Genomic DNA, 18,264 nt, shown 5'->3' on the forward strand with positions numbered 1-18,264 from the left:
TCCACCACCGGGGACAATCAGCCCTCTGTCCTGCCCATGGACATCCCATCCTCATGGGTGGTATCACGGAGAGGGTGTGATGTTTGCCTTTGGGAATTCATTCTAAAATGAAGATGCGTAATGGAGTTGATGGGGACTGGGATGGATCTCTGGATGAAGAGATCAGAATCCACTTGCAAAGGATTCATAACAATGGGGATTTTTAAAAGTTTAACTGGAATAATATCACACAAATTTGTGGAAGTGATAAAAGAGAGCAAGGGAACTCACATGACAAGCAGTAGTTCCTGGCCTGCCCACCGATCCCCTACTCCCAGTTCTGGCTCTCCTCACACCCCAAGGCTTTACCTTTAACTGCTTCTGTTTTGAGTTACTTTTGGTGGTCAAGCCCATATCTATAAACGCCACTCATTGTTGCCCGCCCCTTGCCCACCTCTCCTCCTCCCCCTAGTACAGCTAGATTACAACTTTTTCTTCCATTGCCACTATGAAAACATCTTCTCTAGATGAGTGGAAATAAAACTGAATCCTAACCTTATTTCATATATAAAGGTGGGCTCCAGATAAATTAGAAACCGAGATAAATGAGTGGGCCGTACAGCCCCATGTCTATCACATGTGTGTGTGTGTGTGTGAACATGCAGATGGGGGAAAACTGCAACTCTCAAGAATTGTTGATGGAAGTGAAGGCTTCTGGAGCCATTTTTTAAAAGCAATGAGCAGGGCGCCTGGGTGGCTCAGTCGTTAAGCGTCTGCCTTCGGCTCAGGTCATGATCCCAGGGTCCTGGGATCAAGCCCCACATTGGGCTCCCTGCTCGGCGGGAAGCCTGCTTCTCCCTCTCCCATTCCCCCTGCTTGTGTTACTGCTCTCACTATCTCTCTCTCTGTCAAATAAATAAATAAAATCTTAAAAAAAAAAAAAAGCAATGAGCAGTCCTTAGGTTAAGTAGGTGTGTCTATTATAATGCAGAAATTCCAGTCCTGTTGATAAATATCAGAAAAATTCTCCTAAGGGCCCATAAATGGACATGCAAAAGAGTTTCCATTGTAGCAGTGTTTGTGTTGGAGTTGAACACATCTGAGGTGTTTGTTACTTGGGGAATGTGTAAATAAATCAAGGAATACTATGCGGATACCAAATGAGGCATACGCATAACAGAATGAATAGACTTTAAAAACAGGGTGAAGAAAATAAAAACAGAATGTTATCTTTAGAACATTACCATTTATGTAGATTAACACTATATACATCTTAAGGATACATCCAAACTCAATAACACTAGTCAAACACAATGAGGTGACCACCCATGGTGGGAGAGATGATTATGGGACTAAAAGGCAACCAACCCATCAATCAATCCATCATCAATCCAACACAAACTGATGATGGCATGGCCCACCATTAACTAGGAAGACGGCCCACCATTAACTAGTGGTGGCCCACCATTAACTAGGAAGATGATTAACTCAACTCTGTGCATCTGAGGCTGAAAGGGGTAAACCAAACAAAACATAGTGAACCTTTCCTGGTCACAGGTGTGTCCCAGCGTCTGCTGCTGGTGGCAGGGCCCTTTGGTCACTAGTGTCCTTACTTGGCCCTTCTTTGTCCCAACTCTAGGCTGCTGTACTTTGTTGACCTGTTCCAGCACTAGGGCTCTAGGAACTTCTGGATCTTTCTAGGCTTTGCTGCTCAGGCTATAGATCTGGGGTGGGAACTACTTCAGAGCCTCCAGACCCCACTCTGCCATTTCTGCTTTCCTGAGACCACCTCATGTTGCCTTTGGGCATCCCACAGCATGTTCTCCTTTCAGAATTTCAAACAGAAATTGGGGTACAAGACCTTCTCCTTTTCGACCTCAAACTAACTGGCATTTTTGTTATTGTTCCTACCTCAAGGCCATCTAGGTAGGAGCTGGACCTATTCTAGGACCTGGGCAGCACCGTGACCTCGGCCTCATTCCCTGTGAACCCCTCCGAGCTCCTTTTGGCAAGCCTGGAACAAACGCATTTATCTTTCTGGTGTAATGGGAGCTGTTCTCACTTCTGAGTTCTGCCCTCAACTTTGCTTTTCACTCTTCCTGGTGCCTCCCAGCTCAGACACCTTCTGGGATGAACCTGTTCAGAAACGTTTTAAGAGTTCTATTTGTGGGTGCCTGGGTGGCTCAGTCAGTTAAGCGTCTGCCTTCAGCTCAGGTCACGATCTCGGGGTCCTGGGATTGAGCCCCACATCCGGCTCTCTGCTCAGCGAGAAGCCTGCTTCTCCTTCTCCCTCTGCCTGCGGCTCTGCCTACTTGTGCTCTCTCTCTCTGTCAAATAAATAAGTAAAATCTTTAAAAAAAAGAGTTCTATTTGCATTTAAAGGTAATACATGATTGTCGGGAACAGTTTTTAAAATACAGTAAAGAACATAGAAGAAAATAAACAGATATGTCCTGTCTCAACACTCACAGACCATTGTCAAATTTTGGTGCAATTGTCTTTTAGTTTTCGTTCTGGGAACTGTGTTTATATACTTTCTGGGAACCATGTTTATATACTTGAAAGTGTAGTGTGTACAGCATAGTGTATATGTAACATTCTATAAGCATTTCTTTCTGTGGCTGGGCCATACTTTATTAAATCATGCCCCTCCTGTCAGAAAATTGGTTGGCTCTGTCGCTTTTGGCCATTAGAAGCAACAGAGTAATGGACGTTCTTGAGTGCAATGCCTTTTCTGCATTCCAGATGATTTCCCTAGACTGAGAAGTAGGATTATTAGGTCAAAGGATATAAACATTTTTTAAAGGCTTTTTGTTTTACTAAATTACTTTCCTGAAAGGTTAAGTCAGTTTATCTGAGTTATGTATAAGGTTTAGAGTGGATAAGACCCTTTTAGCCCATCCCTCACTAGCGTTTGCCAAACAACTTAGTTGCTACATGAAAGGATTATGAAAATGCTGAACTTGAAAGACTCCAGAATTAAGATGTAAAAGTGTCCAAGTCACAACAGATTTATCTCCTCCTAAGTTTATTATTTTGGGGGCAGTGACACCGTCTGAAGATTGACAGTCCTCTACATTCCATTTGTTCTGTGGCTGCGCATTGGTGACCAGCCAGCTTGGCAGTAAGTTGGCAATGTTTAATAAGATTGTCCTCCATGATTGAAACAAATGACTCTCTTTTTGTCATCAGAAATGGAACCTTTATGCATTTGTTTTAGTAATACAAGATCTGACATCATTAATAATCTGGGCTTGCAACTTGTGCTTGTTGAATACAATAGATGGATGAAAAATTAAATTTTTTAGTAGATCATAAGAGATGTGCCAATAGATCAAGAATAATTTAGGCAGAGTACCTCTGATGCCCAAGACATTCCATTGTTTCTACTTTTTGTTAGGCTAGCACGTACATGCTGATATCATTCTCTGTGAGTCTTCTGAATGCTACAGTCTAGTGTCCAAAGACTTGCATTAGCTGGTTCTCCCTCTGACTTTCTGCCCCATTACTCTCCACCCTGCTTCACCAGCCAGGTCAATCTGCATGATGTCCCCCGAGGATAAGCTGCAAACCTCACCTTCATGTTTCTGTCCCTGCTATACTTCCCTTGAGGGCACCCTCTCTTCTCTGGCAGCCTGTAAAACCCCTCTCTTTCCATGACCCCACTTAAAGCTCACTTCCTGGTTTCATTTCCCAGATTGCTCTTTCAAACCTAGCATTTGCATCGTGAGGCTACAGCTTTTTGCTTTTCATGAGATTCAGTTCTTTGTTGCTTCTCCAGGACCTTTATTGATGCTTGGTATTGGAGAGGTAATCAACTTCGGGAATTTAGAGACCACAAGTTTGATTCTTTGCCTTTGATCCCCACCAACCAGCACAGTTTGAGCTTAATAGAGTCATTTCGGTGTTCCTTCAACTCCCATTTCTCCAGCGTGCGCTTGAGAGGGCACGCTGGGCTTGTGACTTCTGAAGCAAAGTAGCAGCCAGCACAGGAACATCTGCCCAAGGACTGTTCAAAAAGATTCCCAGTTCTGCTTTTGTTCACAAGGGAGAGGGGGCTTTGCAGTAACCCCAGCACCAACCCTGTCTGCTCGGCCAGGGACCTGCAGAGGCTGCCCAGTGCTGTGACTGGTTCCTGTATGAGTTGTGTTTAGAGCCACACGGCCAGGAAATAGTGCTGGGGGTGGCATGGGGTGTGGAGGACAGGCGATGGTGGGCAAGCAGTTGATTTTTGCTTAAAAGAAAGATTCTAGAAAATGTACTGAAGCATCCCCTTTGCCCGCTGTCCCCGAAGAATGTCTATTTCACGGTGCCAGGATGAAAATGTAATTCAATAATTGTGAATAATGATAGCAGAAAGGTGGTCACATGACAGCACCATGCTTCCTTTCCTTACTTGTGGGGGAAACTTACTGGCTCCTCAGAATTTTTGTTTTTCTGAAAGGTACATGGAGTTAAAAACAGTCTTACAGATTTTTCTGTTTTATCTCTTGTAGGCGTGTCGTTGGGTGCAGTACAACATACCTGCACCGGGATTTGAGGAACAAACTCCTCCCCGGCTATAGGATCAGAACTGCAGTCTCTAAAAAACAAAAAACAAAAACAAAACCAAAAAAACTATGGGTACTGTGATCCTTGCAATCAATTCCCTCTGTGGCCACTAGGAAACTTAGATTAAAGGGTCAGACCACTGCTAACAGCTGCAGAGGGTTTCGGGCAGAGGGTTCCCGTTTGCCATGATATGCTCAGTTCTTGGTATTTTACCTTTTTGATTGTATTTACTGATCTTGAAATTAAACTTGTTATTTTGAGATCATTGTAAAGTCATATGCAGTCATAAGATATAATACAAAGAGATCCAGTGTACCCTTTACCTGGTTGTCCCAGCTATGACACCTTGCATAACTACTGTAAAATACCACAGGCAGGAAACTGACATTGGTACAATCTGGTAGGCGTGCTCTCCTCGCCTGTTCGTCAATGACACCTGGTCATATCAGGTAGGTGGCATCTCTGTATCAAGAGAAAGGAAAGTATTTGTTCCAAGGTATTTTTTTAAGCATTTTGCTTTCTGTGCCCTGCATCTGGCCTCTGCTGGCTCCAATCTACTAAGTAGCTGTAGAGATTTCACAGAGAAAGGAAAGAAAAATCCATCTTGTTCTCAAAGTGGCTCAGGTGCTCTAGGTGCAGGCAGTCCTTACTTCGCCTGGTAGTGTGAGACCGTAGTTGAAGACTGTGTGAGCTGAAGCCATGCAAAGGCACTTAATAATCAAAGAAAAATGTTACACAGAAAAGGCAGGCATCAATATTCCAGAAGAAAGTTTTGAGATATTTTTAGATAAGAAATCGCAGTATAAAGCAAATGACTTTTATTTAATCCGTCTGGCACTCCCTTCATGTTTGTTTCTCATACAAAAAGTCTTTTGTGATAGCACATGAATAAAAAAATCTGGGTTTTGGACTCAAGTGTGGGACTCCTGGAGAGGAGGAGAGAGACAGAGAGAGAGCGAGAGACAGACACAGAGACAGACAGAATGATGTAGGTAGAGACAAGAGCAAATGTAAAGGGAACTGTCATACAGGTTCAGAAGGGAATGCTGTTAGAGAGTGACCAGCTCCTTGATGCGCTTGTTCTAGAAAAAGAACTCGTATTGGAAGAAGATAGAAGAATTTCTGGGATTAATGGTACTGACCTTTCTCTTAGGATTTACGAATTTTCCCATCCTTGGCATGTTGTTTCTCCTAGACTCTGTTGGCTGCAAGGAGTGATGGAGAGGTGCTTGGCAGGAAGTCTGCACCTCCCTTAGGCAAGGAGGAATAGGGGAGGGAGAATATACCTGGGGGAGAGGGGCCCCTGGTGGGGGGCTGTGGCTACACGTGGGGGCTGCTACAGGGAGAGGAGTGCAGCCATTGCAAAGCTGCAGCTTGGAAGGAATAAATGCCCTGTACCTGCTCCCCAAACCCCCAGTCTCCTGCTGGCACCTTCCGTGGCACACAGGCTAAGAGAAAGTTGGGGTTGTATTGCGTTAAACTTAAGAGGGTCGGGTCAGGTCCATTGTGGCAGTCATGTGGTTTTTAAGGCATAAGTAATTTATAAGTACTTTTTGATTTTAAAATAAACAACTGGCAAATGTCTCAGCTATTCCTTCTAGAAGTCTTGTACATTTTCCCTTTCTATAGATGGCCTCCTTGTATGACTGACTACAAGCTGTGGAATCCTTAGGAAATATACACTTTCTCGGGCTGCTTATTTCTCACTCTCATATAGTGCAGGCTCTTTACAAACAGGAAAAAAAAAATTATTGACCTCTCCCTTCAGTCATACATTTTAATATAGTTTAGCATACCAAGCTGTCAGGCTTTGATCTCCTGGGTCAGAGTTCAAACTCCTTCTAATCCTAATGTCCATATTTCTAAATTTCTTGGGCAGTTTCAGGCACAAGCCAATCAGTGTCAATAAAAAATTGTAACAGGGTTATACTTGGTGCAGAGCCTGATGGCTTTTTGGATGGGGTCCTCTGGTAGCGTGAAGGTATTTGTCTTTGTTATGTCATCAGGCACTTCTTTTCCTTATATTCTGTATCAGAGAATAGAAGTGCATACAGATTATTCTCAGCCCTTGTTCACTTTTGAGATAAAGAAGAATCTCCTTACCCAAAGGAAACTGAATCTATGCAGTAGATGTGTGTGATGATCGATTTTGTATGTCACCTGGCTAAACTATGGCACACAGGTGTTTGGTCAAACTCTAGCTTGATATTGCTGGGAAGATATTTTTAGATGTGAATAACATCTGTAATCAGTTGACTTTAACAAAGTACATTGCTTTCCATAATGTGGGTGGGCTTCACCCAATCAATCAGAGGCCCTCAGAGCAAAGACTAAAGCTTCCTGAAGAAGGAATTCTGCTTTCTGGACTGCAACGTGGGAAAATTAAGGCTGCAATATCAGCTCTGACCTGAATCTCTTGTCTGCCAGCTTGCCCTGTGGACTTTGGACTTCCCAGTCCTAACAATTGTATAAGCCAATTCCTTAAAATATTTTATTGGTTCTGTTTCCCTGGAGAAACCTAATTAATAGAGTGGGGGAAGGGTTTGGACATCAAGGCCGACCACCAGCGATCTGTCTGCCCAGTGACCACAAGTGCCAAGCATGACCGTCCTGAAGATAGTCAGGCTTCTGGTGAGGGACAGCATCAAGGAGGTTCTCCCCATCAGGTTGCTGGCAGGAAACCAATGGCACACTCGGTGGGGTTCACTGAAGAGACCATTTCGGAGGTAAAGGGTAAAGGAATCAAGAGGGTGGTGCACCCAGGGGTGAGCATCAGTGGGGATCTGTTAGTGCCCTTAGGCTTAAAGGAGCAGAGCAGGGAATGAGATCTATGGGGGATGCCTCCCCTAGTGGAGGTTGGGGCCGTGGGCAGGGGAGTGCAGCCATTGGCCAAACTGAGGGTTGGCGGAGAAGGTGTAGAGGGAACAAGTACCCTGGTACTTGCACCCAGTCTCCTGCCAAGACCTCCCATTGTCAGAGCCCAACCCACAGCCACAGGGTGAGGAGGATCCCTGGAACGTTCATAGGGCCAGCCTCTTGGGATACTGAACAGAGGAGGGAAGGGCAGAGAATGGATCTGGGGGAGCAAAGAGAGAGTAAACAGATCAGGTAGGAATCAATCTCTGGAGAATTCATAATAACTTACTCACTTTCAATAAATTGTAAGCTTGATCTTATCAATTCAAGAAAAAGAAACAGGTTATTTTGGGGCAATGTAGTTCTCTATTCAGCAAGGCAGGAGAGGGATATAAATATATATTCCATGATATGGGGGAGGAGAATTCTTAGCCTCCCTGGGCTCTGGGGCTCAGGTGACCCCCAATTCTCAGCCACTTGGGATGGGGGCTCCTTGACTTAGATCCTGTTCTCCTTTTTCTTCTCCCACCCCCCACCCCTGAAAAGCCAGACCCCAGTTCCTGCCCATTGTCATGGCAGCACAAGGCAGACAATTCCAGGGTCATGCTTTGGGATAAAAGTCTATCAGCGGTAGGTGGATTGCCTCATGCATAGATATCAGTGTTCAGTTTCCTGTGATAAGACAGGGGTTCAGCCTTTTAAGTGAGCATTTGATTATTTGCTTATGGGTTCCTAAGAAATAGCTTTCAAGGACTCGGGAGTGGTTTATAATGCTAACCGCACATGACTTGCTTTAAAGCAATTGAAATGATAGCTTTTGAATAGAAAGATTTGTTTAATTTATACTGAATGCCATGCCCTCAGTGGGGTTCTTACAATCCTTAGCTGTTTTATTGATTTTCTATTAAATTCCAGCACACCATCTGTGTGCATATGAACAAGCTCTTGAGTCAGGATATGTTGGGTACTTATGGATCACTTACCCGATGCCAGGAAATGCACTAAATCCTGGTTATGCAGAGATCACAGTCCCGGCTTTTTCTGGGTGCACACAGTTGGGTCAGGGAGACAAACACACCGTAGCAGCAGCGAGAACGGAGCAGTGTTAGAGGTCTTCATAGAGGAGCAGTGTTGTCCTGGACCCAAGACCTCCGCAAGGTGACCCAGAAGAGGAAAGACTTCGAAGCTCTTAACTCCTGACGGAAGACCTAGAGTGAGCCTCGTGGCTGAGCGGGGAGCAGAGGAGTGGCATTCTGGGAAGTACAGGTTGGAGGAGCGGAGGGTGTGTGAGTGGGGGGTGGGGACTCCTCAGGAGATGCTGGTGTCCATGTTACAGCCTGGACCTTATGGTGAGTTCAAGGAGGGACCTCAGTGCCTTCCAAGTAGGGAAGCAGTGCAATAAGATTTTAACTGTATAAAGAAAAAATGTGTGTAGAGATGGGTGGAGACTGGATTGGGGCTGGTGGGGCAAGACTGAGGAGCCAGGCCAATGAGGAGATTGTTAGACCAAATCCAGTGAGAAATGCAAGAGCCTGGATTAAAGCTGTGTTTGGGTCACGGGAGGAGGGGTAGAGTATAACGACGTCTGTGAGTTGCGCTAACAGAACTTTGCATGAAGCATGACTATGTTTCCAACTTGGTGGGCAAGACAGAGAATCACCAGTACAAACAGTGAAAGAGGAGAGCAGGTGGGTGGGTGGAAGAGAGGTCAGTGTGGTTGAGCCGCCTGGAGGGCACCCAGGCGCGAGGATGGCTGGAAGTGGGAGGATGCACAGACCTGCAGAGCAGGACAAAATCCTGGAAAAGACTTTACAGTTAACACTATTGCAGGGGAAGGGGGCATAGAACAGGGGATGAGACCACTGGTGGTAGTCTCACCAGGCAGTGAGAAAATGAGAGAATCTGAGATGAACATACTATTCTCTATGCTTTTATGAACGTTTGAAAGAGTTCATCATTAAAAAAATAAAATTTAAAATTACACAAAGAGAATAGACAGAGAAAGAGAAGACTTCCATGGATAAAGATGTAGCAACCATGGGTCTTGGAATCCATGAATTCGTGGAATGAGAATGTTGGGAAAATGGGAACCCTTGGCCACAGGGGATAGAGGTAAATAAAGACAGAAATAATTCCGTTGGATTTGGAAATTCATAGGGCATTGGGGAGTTCAGCCAGAGAAGTTACATGGGGTGGTGGCAGTGGGATTGGGGAATGAGAAGGAGGGGTGGAAGCAGAGAGAAGTGTAAGCTCTTCCTTCAAGAAATCCCACTGGGAGGGGAAGGAGCGAGATAAGTAGCTAGAGAGGCAATTGGGGTCTACATCCAGACAATCGCCTTTCTTCTTTTTTAAGGCAGGCAGAGCTCAGATATCATCAGAGTGAGGGCAGAGTCAGAAGGGAGAGGTTCCAGCCCCCTGTGATGATGCAAAGGTGAAGCCTCAGAGAAGAAGAGGTGAGGGTCTGAGGAGCAGAGGGTGTAAGCACAGGATCCCAGAGTTTCTGATTTCAGAGGCAGAACAGTGCCTAGTGAGGAAAGTCTCATGGATGGTTTGTGGCAGAGTGTGGAGAAGCTCACCAAACATACCAACCAAAATCACCAGCCCTTCGGGCGGCGGTGGGTGGAAATGGGCACTGTGCAATCCAGTAGGCTCACAGGGGAGGAAGGTCGATCTAGATATCAGGTGAGAATTGTGAATCAGTGAAAGCACGCTAGGGGAGCTGCTTTTTTGGTTCCATGTTTCTCTAAAATTGTGGGTTGCAGAGGGTAGGGCAGACAAGGGAGTGAGAGGGGCACTGGGGAAAAGGACAGCAGACAGAGAAACAATGACAACAAATCTTTGTTATGAATCTGTTTTAAACATATTTTACCCAGGATGACTGTGGCAAAGAACTCCGTGCATTTGATGGCCCTTCTTTCTCACTAGGGCACAGGTGGTGTTCTGATGGGCCTTGTTCGCGGTGAAGGTCTCACTAGCGTAAAGCATTGACAAGAGGAGTGTAAATAGAATCATAATTCATGATTTTTATAGCTAACTACACATCTGAAATGTCACCATTATGTTGTTCAAAATGCAGAGCTTCCTATTAAAATGGGAGTTTAAAAACAATCATATTGTATTTATCTATATGTATAAATAAATATATATAACCTAATATATTATACTATGCCATACTATATAATATTATGCTATGTTATATTTCGTATAGGAAGTAAAGGAGAGCATTCTAATGAAGTTCATTACAGTCACATTGGTGGTTGTGTGTATGGTTATATATCTATACCTACACCTATCTATCAATTTCTACCTCTTTTATCTGCAATTTTTTATACCCTACATTGTGTATTAAAATATTCTGGGCTGACATCTTTAGCCTCACCAAAGCTAAATTATTTTGAATTCTGTAATTTTAAAATGGAAGTTTGGGTAAAAGTTCATTTGCAGATAGTTGAGTGTAATCACTCAGCCCGAATTTTTACCTGAATTATAAGACTATGTTGCTGTGCAAAGACCTTGAAAGACCAAGAAACGACATAAATTTATGATATAATTTTCTAAATGACCAGCCGTCGCTTCTTTAAGAAATGCTATCTTCATTTGTAACTCTCAGGATACCCTGAAATTTATAATACAAATAAGATTTCTGTGGTATTGAGTCCGCAACCCACACATAACAGCCCAGTATATCTTCATTAACAAGAAACATTTCTATTGATTTCATTTTGCGATGTTTCATATTACATATAACAAATATGTATGGTCACCTAAATGAATTATTACAATCCAATTTGAAATGATTGCATAGGGTTATTGTATTATCTCTAGGATGCTTTAGTCTCTGGGTGTCAAAACTGTTTTTATTTAATGGAATAACATGGAAAAGTTAATCAGAGTAGGTTAACCTCTGTGGAACTGAAGGTCACACGCATTTACTCTCAGTTGGAAATGGAGGAGCTTTCGGTTTTGAACTCTCGCTGGGGGTGGGTGAAGGTGGAGGAGGGAATAAGCAGGAGTGATTTAATGCCTGTGTTTCCTCACGTCTCGCTACTATCAGTTGGCTTATGGGGCTTTTCAATAACTGGATTTTTGATTAAAAAATTTCCTGTAAGGGAAATAAAATTAAACAGGCAATACAAACATAATAAAAAATCAATACGGCAGTTAACATTTCTATTATATGTTATTGAACGGCTCTGCTTCAGCCTCATTCAGCTTTGCATATACGTGCGACTGCTCAGAGTTTCCGACCGGGGTTGGGGTGAGGATGAGGAGTTGCAAAGAGTCTTATTGTCAAAATTATATTTTCATGGTAAACGGTGCTTTATATAATATGGGTCCTTTCACTTCTGAGCCAGGAGCGCAGGGGTAGAAACTTCTCTTTTTCTTCACTAACCTCTTATATTTGGTGAACACACTGAGGATGCCATGTTAAGTGTTCAGTGAGCCTATCAAAACTCACTAATGCACATGGTGCTTTCCCTTTCAGAAGAGTCTCTGTGAGGTTCAGCTTTTGCCTTAGTGAATGTGTTGGGATTTTTTTTTTTTGTCTTGCTCCAAAGACACTTGCTTGCTCTTGTAGGACTCAGATGCAGAGGTGGAGGCAGAGGTGGATGGTCGGAAAGACATTCAATTAGAGGCTGAGGGTAAAGCTGTCCCCATGAGTTAATTCCTCTGAAGTTGCAAAGGTCCTTGAAACTTCTGGTTTAAGATCACCAACTGAGGTAGTTGCAGAAGTTCTCCCTTGTACTCCAAAAATAACCATAACACAAAAATCCATAGGTGAGTTCAAGAGCTGGAAAGTGAGTTCTCCAGGTGCCAGAAATTAGAAGCCAGATTGCAGCAGAAGGTAGCCTGGGGACACTAGACGTGGGCCTGCCATGAGCCTGGGTTATGCAGCAGGGCACCGTGAGTGAGTCCGGGCGTCAAGATCCTTGGTAGACAAGGTGAGACTGAACTCCCAGTGAGAAGGACCATCCTTACTGAAATAATAATGGTCAAAAGCTCCAACCACCAGTCCCAGAGATGGACTTTGTGTTCTGGACTTTGGGTAGAAAGAGTTGCTTGAGGGAAATCAGCCAGATCGCAAGTCAAGAAATCCCATTAAAAATAAATCGACCACAGAAACCAATATAAAAAACAACCTGGAACTCCACAAGGTCTGCAGGAGCCAAATGTGCACTGTCATCAAGGGTCACCTCCATCAGCCGGGGTATACAGGCGGCATTCCCTCAGAAGCCAACATATGCCAAAGACAAGCTTCCATCTAACACACTGTGCACACTTGTATGTTCTGATTTCTCCCGAGCAACTAAAAGGGTTACAGAATGCACAGAGACATTTACCCCTGGAGTGAGGGTCAAGAGATGCAAAAATGGAAGCACTCACAAAGAATGGCAGATAAATGTCTAAAGAATTTGAAAATAAGCCTGATTTAGATGCCTAAAGAGAAAAGTGAGGAATAGATTTTATAATGACCAATGAGAGAAAAGCAGGGTAGATTTGAGAAAAAACCAAGTCTCTTAGAGTCTACCTGAAAGAGAAAATAAAATAATGCAGTACTGAAAAAGGAAAGGAAGCTATAAGGAATCTGTGGGCAGCAAGAAGCAAGGGCAAGAAACTGGTAAAAACATTTTGTGAATCTACCATAAGAATAATATGAATGGTATGTGAGGGGCTGTTTCAAATGAGAAGGAATTACAATATTGAACAACAATATGATGGGCGATAGGAGGACAGGATTCGGGAGATACTAAAATAGATCCAAATGAATGATCAGCTATTAGAATAAATAAAAGTGGATTAAACCCTTTTCTTAAAACAGCAGAGCCTCAGCTTGGACACAAGTTCCCTCATTCCTTGGATACTCTGAAAGAGCCCCGTGTTGTCCTATTTTCCAGTATCATCGTGGGAAGAGAGAATTTTTCATGACAAGAGCACTTCATTTCATGCTTTGGAAATGAAGTGATACCTGTTGTGTCTTTCTGCAGATACGATCAGATCCCAGACCCAAAGTCTCCTCTAGTGTCATGACGGTGTGCCTCCAGGAAGCAGGGGCAGAACAGTTGATTTTGATCACTCTACCCAGATCTAGTGAACAGAGGAAGGATGAAGAAGCAGTGAGCCTCCTCCCATGTGGAGCCGACGGAGAGATGTGGAAGGACGGGCCGAGTAGTTAGATTCTGATTCACAACATGGTTGAACAGCTTTACTCAGAGAGTGCTGATAACCAGATCAATGGCCACACATGGAGAGGTTCTCAGTGAAAAAAGACTTTGGGGTTTTAATTGAGTTTTGGCTCAATAGGATGTGGCTGCTAGATCAGCTAATGTGATTTCAGAAGGCAATAATGGAGGTAGAGTGTCCATAATAAGGGGTGTGGTAGACCCTCTCTCCTTGTGCTTATCAGACCACAGCTGGAAGGCTGAATTCAAAGGGAGGTCCAGAGGGCTTCACCCAGGTGTTAAAAGTTATCATATTCTATCACATGGATCCTTAAGGGATAAGGGTGGTGCTTATCTTAGAACAGACATTCCATTTGTCCCTAAATATTCCATGAGCTGTCATGGTGCACAGGGATTGGACCTAATCTTTGTGGGGCCTCAGTAAACACCACTGGAACCACTAAGAACTTTGGAATCAAACAGTTAAAAAATAAATGGACAGTTTCAGAAGGTAGACAGCCTCCTACTACAGGAAGTGTTCAAGCAAAAGCTAGACCAATTTCTGTTGGCAGCATTCTGAGGGACTGATATACTGGATCTGGGGTTGCATTTCCTGGCCCCTAATCTCCCCTCTCACCCTTAGATACTGCTTCTGTGTTTCTCCTGGCCACTTTCAGTGAATACCTAGGGTGGGAATAGTTGGCCTTTTATATCCCACTTGTGACTCCCTCTACAAGTCACATATGTATTTGTGATGCTGATACTTTAAGGCAAACCCTGACAATAAACTAAAGGGAAGAAGAGGTCTCTGTGAAAGGGCTCCCTTCATTCCAGCCCAGGACATCACAATCCCTGTGATGTCTTCAGAATTACCTGAGGATATACATGATCCTGGATTCTTATTAAATTAGAGCCTTGGATTTCAGCATTTTTTTTTTTAATATTTTATTTATTTGACAGAGAGAGACACAGCGAGAGAGGGAACACAAGCAGGGGGAGTGGGAACGGGAGAAGCAGGCTTCCCGCCTAGCAGGGAGCCCGATGTGGGGCTCAATCCCAGGACCCTGAGATCATGACCTGAGCCGAAGGCAGACGCTTAACGATTGAGCCACCCAGATGCCCCTTCAGCATTTCTAACAAGTTTGCCAGGTGGTTTTTGTTCTCACGTAGGCATAAGAACCACTGCTTCAGGTGCAAAGTTGGTTTCACCCCAGCTTCCAGCAAATGACTGAAACTTGTTTTTCTCAAACTTTTTTTGCTGATACTCCCCATAGATGACATTCTTATACACATCCTCTCAGATGTCCTTGGTGCCGGGACAGAAACTAGGCAATAGGTTACATGCAAATCATATTTAATAAGTTGTAACTCCACCCTTGTTCTTGCTCAGAATGCAAGAGATTTAGACATTCATTGTGGACTGATAATGGCTATATGTTCATCCATCCATCCATCCATCCACCCATCTGTCCATCCACCACCCATCATCTATTTTCCATCCATCTATCCACCATGTATTTATTGAACATTATTCTTTGTAACATGTGCCAATAGATGATGGCAGAAGCCTTGCTGGGGATGGGTAGGAACTGATTCACCCCAATGATAGTAGTGTTGGCTCAGCCTTATACCAATTTTAGATTTTACCAAGAGACACATTGACCATAAGTGAGCTTTCTGGAATTCTGTCCTTGGTTGTCCCCTCCATTGGGGCAGCACTGTGCCATGGAAAAATCAAAGGCATTGGAAACAGCTAGAAGTGGTTTTCAGTCTGATATTTGACTCTGGGTGATCTATTTGCTTCTCTAGACTCAGTTCCCTACTTTCTAAAATGAAATAAGAGCAGCAACAAAATTGATGTGAAAAACAAATAATGTAACCAGAGTGTTGTACAATTTAAACCCTTATGTGAGTAGTAGTGTGTGTGTGTGCGTGTGTGCGCCTGCGTTCATGCATATGCATGTGTGCGCGCGTGCATGCGTGCAAGTGTTTGTAACACATACCCAAGTTTAGGTCTCCTTAGAAGCAGATTCTGAGACAAGGATTCAAGTCCAGCAAGTTATTTTTGTGGAAAACTAGCATGTAATACCTTGGGGAACTCTAGGAAACAGTGTTGAACGTCAGACTGCTCCCAGCTTGTGGTGCCTGTTTCACCAACACCCATCAGTCAGTCAGTGGGGGGGGGAGGCTGCTCCCGGGGGCATTAATTTTCTGTCCATTTCAACAGGCAATGTCTACGGGGAGGTCAGGCTCTGGTGGCCACAGAAAACCTTCAGGCAAGTATATGCAGCTGCTGGGAGCTGGAAGTTGGGCTGGAGTGCACTTACAGGGAGGGGCAAAGGGATATGGATGGGCGCCTGCCACCGTGTGTGTGTCGGCTTTGGATGCACAAGATGGCCTTTCATCACAGAGTCTACGGCAATAGACAGTAGCTGGTCACTAGACAGGATGCAGGCAAACTATGGAATGCTTGAGAGGTGGATGCACATTTGTGGCCACCACTTTGCAACCCGGTGCCCAGAGCCTGCCTTCCTTCCCTGGGGTTTCCAGGCTTTTTGGCCACCGCTTATGCAGCTGTATCCCACTTTCCAGCTCTGTCTTTGCAACCTGGCTTTTCTTCCTGAACCACTAGGCTTCTGGAGCTTCTGCTAGCACACATCTCCTCTCCTCTCTCTCTTCTCCTTGAGAGCCTTGTTTAGCAGGGGTCTGGCGGCCGTTGCCAGACAATGTTGACATAGAGACATGTCCCTAGGTGGGTCAGGAATGTTTCTGATATAATCGGCTGCAGACACAGAGTCTCAAATCAAAAGTGCAAAAAAATCTAAGCCTCTTTCATGTGTGCACTCCCGAGATAAATCACTCCCGAAATGAACTTTTCTCTTGGGTTGCAGGGCTGACAGCCATTGGGATCCATATGTGACGGTTGTCCCTATACCTGCCAACAGCGAGGGGGCTGTTCCTTGAAGACCCTTGATTCTGCTGGCAAGCCTCTGTCTCCTCACCACAGTGTTTGAGGTTAGAACGGAGATGGAATTCTGTCCCGTGAGCAAAACTCGCTCGAAGCCTCTGGAATTAAAGTGAAGGGAAGGAGCGGGCCCATGTCAGTCACAGCATAAAGGATTCCTATTGACCCAAAGACTCGATGGAATTTCAATCCCGGGCTCTGAGTCCATCTTCTCTGCCTCCTCTAGGGACAGGTACTGTGTCCATGGTCAGCAGAACAAAGGCCAGCCTGGTCCATTAATATTTCAAAAAGGTGAACATGGAAATGGCATTGTGAATGATGCATTGGCCCCCCAGGGCAAGTCGTGTGAGGCTCCGGGTGAAGGGTCCTTCAGGAAGTTCCTGCGGCAACTTGGCGTCTGTCTAGTGTTAGGTTCTTACAGCCTGCTGTCAAAATAAGCCTGGACTGGGGCGCCTGGGTGGCTCAGTCGGTTAAGCAGCTGCCTTCGGCTTGGGTCATGATTCCAGGGTCCTGGGATCAAGCCCCATGTCGGGCTCCCTGCTCAGTGGGGAGTCTGCTTCTCCCTCTGCCTCTGCCTCTCCCCCTGCTTGTGCTCTCTCTCTGTCAAATAAAGAAATAAAATCTTAAAAAAAAAATAAAATAATAAGCCTGGACTGTCCTCCCTCCTTGTCCCGGTTGTGTCCGGACTTCCGTGAGGAGCTGTGGCCCTCGTCTGGTGCCAGTCTTGGTTCACCGTGCTGCTAGCCCCTGGGAGCCCCGCGGCCTCCCTCTCTCCCCCTCCCCCGTCCTCTCAGCTAAATCAATAGATGACATCAGACGGGAGGCAGCATAGGTGTGATGCTCTATGTGCTCCAGCAGGGGGGTGCCAGGATGGAGGAAGACACAGTCTCTGATGTCAGAGGCCAGTCCTATGGCTGGGGAGATGAGGCAATTCATATAAAGTGACAGGAACCAGCTCAAGACGCTGTGACCGCCACACCAGCCCCAGCGTGGAAATGCGTGCGGAAGGAGGAGTGATAGCTGCCGGCACCAAGACTCAGGAAGGTTTGGGAAAGAGAGGACAATGACTTGCTTCTTGAAGGAAGAGCCAAGGCCCTATGGTAGTGATGTCACAGAGCCCTGATGATCACTGGGTCCAACACACACTGAGCTCTCGAGGAGGCACATTAAGTATTTCTTTGTTTTTTTTTTTTAAGATTGATATTTACTGGGGAGGAGGGGCAGCCGGAGAGGGAGAATCTCAAGCACACTTCCTGCTGAGTGCAGAGCCCAACATGGGGCCTGATCACGACCTGAGCTGAAATCAAGAGTCAGACGCTTCACCACCTGAGCCACCCAGGAGTCGCACATTAAGTATTTCTTAATGAACTTAATGAACTTGGAAGTGGCAGGACTGGGTAATGGTTGGGAAGACAGGCTCTAGAGCCAGATGCTGAGTCTACCACTTAACGAGCAGTCGGGTCCCTGTGCCTCAGTTTCCCCAGCTATAGAATGGGGATGACGAGAGTGCTCCCTCATGAGGACTGAGGGGGTGGGTGATTCCAGAGCACTCCAACTCATGCCTGGCACACACTACAGGTGAGGTTGCTATTGCTGTCATTACTAACCCTATAACCCCGTAGGGGGAGCCCTTCTCACTGCCCAGATGGGAGAGCCCGGGTCTGTGCGGGCAAGGTGATATATATATATATATATTTTTAAAAGATTTTATTTATTTATTTGACAGAGAGATAGAGAGAACAAGTAGGCAGA

Source organism: Neomonachus schauinslandi, chromosome 1 (genome assembly GCF_002201575.2).
Source record: "Neomonachus schauinslandi chromosome 1, ASM220157v2, whole genome shotgun sequence".
Classification (NCBI taxonomy): Eukaryota; Metazoa; Chordata; class Mammalia; order Carnivora; family Phocidae; genus Neomonachus; species Neomonachus schauinslandi.